This window comes from Conger conger, chromosome 7, assembly GCF_963514075.1.
Source record: "Conger conger chromosome 7, fConCon1.1, whole genome shotgun sequence".
Lineage (NCBI taxonomy): Eukaryota > Metazoa > Chordata > Actinopteri > Anguilliformes > Congridae > Conger > Conger conger.
In genome coordinates, this window is record NC_083766.1 from 62685878 (window position 1) to 62688377 (window position 2500).

Below are 2500 nucleotides of genomic sequence, written 5' to 3' on the forward strand. Positions count from 1 at the left end.
TCACACAGACACACACAGACACACATTCACACACACATTCACACAGACACACACACACACACTCACACAGACACACACACACACACTCACACACACACATTCACACAGACACACACAGACACACATTCACACACACATTCACACAGACACACAGACACACACACAAACATTTACACAGACACACACAGACACACATTCACACAGACACACACATTCATACAGACACACACACACACACAGACACACATTCACACAGACACACACACACACACACACACACACACATTCACACAGACACACACACACATTCACACAGAAAGACACACATACAAACACACACACAGAGGCTCATCTTTGGCAGAAAGTAAAGACATCGTCCAATTAATTTAGGACCACTTAGTCAGACTGAAATAAGGGGGCAGACAATGAGTCATGAGTCACCGTCACAGCCAATGAACTCACTCAGCGTCACGTCTTTCAGACGCACACACACACACACATACACACACACACACATGCAGTCACACACACACAAAGTAAAACGTCTGGGAATATGAGTTTCACACCTCATGTTGTTATTATATAATTTGTATTTCACATCCGATATTAAAATAAAAAATCAACACATTTATATATATATATATATCGACACATTAATGTTTACCTACATGCACATAAACCATGTAGATTTCTTGAATATATTTCCAAGATAATGGCCCAATAAGATGACGAAGATAAACCAAATTGTGAGTATCTTCTTTTCCGTTTTGTTTTCGTGCTTGTGTGTATGAGTGTTTTTTTATTTTTAGCCTTGTGGAAGTTTCCTCTGAGAGCTTGTGTCTTGTGAAACAGGGGTGAGGTAAGGGGTGGGGGTTGGCGGTGGGGAATCGGGTCAGGGGGAGGTGACAAACTTACATTCTGTCACTGCCATTTGTCACTCTATCCAACCTCCTCGTATACACACACACACACACACACACACACACACACACACACACACACACACACCACGCACACACCCACGCACGCACATTGGCATTTGGCTGACGCTCTTATCCAGAGCAACGTACAGTTGATTAGACTAAGCAGGAGACAATCTTCCCCTGGAGCAATGCAGGGTTAAGGGCCTTGCTCAAGGGCCCAATGGCTGTGCAGATCTTATTGTGGCTACACCAGGATTAGAACCACCGACCTTGCGGGTCCCAGTCATTTTACCTTAACCACTACACTACAGGCCGCCCCCAACACCCCGCACACACACACACGCACACATACACACACACACACACACACACACACACACACACACACACACACACACACACACACACACACACACACACACACACACACACACACACTCACACACACACACAGCCACATGTTCACCGAGTGGAGAGGGGTTTCCACTCCAAACACCTCGGCTGAAAAAGGGAGACACTCGCCACAAAGAACACGGACCTCCACACCTCCATCTCCCCCGGTTACCAATACCTGTTCTTTTCACGGCTCATTTACTTCCCTAATTAAGTTGATTAATTTACACCCTAATTAAGAGAGTGGGGCCTTCATTGCCTTTGTTAGCTTCAGGGCTCACACATTCCAGAAGAAGAGTGTGACAATTTTTGGATTTATCTTCTTTCCTTTCGCCTTCTGTGATGTGTCTTTGTGACGATATTTTGTAAAAAGCGCTGTCGAAATAAACCTGAATTTAACAGAACGGAAAAAGGTGGAGGAAATTCTGTCCAATTCTGTCTTCCTGTCCCGTGAGTGAAACCCCAATAGTGTTACATCCCTGTATGTCCAGCAGACAATAGTCATGCCAATAGAGCTCCATTTGAATTGAGGAAAGAGAGACAGAAAGAGAGAGAGAGAGAGAGAGGGAAAGAGAGTGAACTGGAGAAGGCATTATAGCCATCAGAAGGCAGTTACGCTCATGTTCTCTGACCCAGTAACTCCACTGCCTGCAGGCAGAGTCAATCCAATCCCAAGACCACAATGTGGTACTGGTCCAGTCCAGCAGACACTGACCCAATCAGATCTGCCACAGACCCAAACGGTCCTCATCACAAAAGGCTCCTCTGTGCTGGAGATCACGGTCAGACAATGACCTGCTGTTATGAGTTCAGCGCTACGCTGCGGAGATGTTTTTTCTGCAGATGGGAGGCAGTGGCAAATTGACAGAGCATCCCAGTAATGAACAGGATCACAACAGGAACTGCCAAACAGAGATGCCACAGAGACTGAGACGACAGAGCAATGCCATTGTTGACCTGAAAGTTCCAACCGTGGAACTCAATCTTCCCCCAGCAGGAAGTGGTGCACGGTATCTCTCTGATAATCACATTATAGCATCTTTAATGGCCCCAGATCCCAGTCTGCACTGTAACAAAATGAGCAGGATCTGAGACACGAGGATTATTTCTGCATGTGACGGCCATTCTAAAGAAAGGTTCACGCGATATATATTAAAAAGGTTTCCATTTTTTCTCCTTGTTTG

The 2500-nt window shown here is 45.5% G+C and overlaps 1 protein-coding gene across 1 annotated transcript in view; it reads right to left on the reverse strand.

Moving 5' to 3' along the window:
• LOC133133595 (LIM domain kinase 1-like) overlaps window positions 1–2500 on the reverse strand; it is a 32878-nt gene that overhangs the window by 14331 nt on the left and 16047 nt on the right. The window lies entirely within an intron of this gene.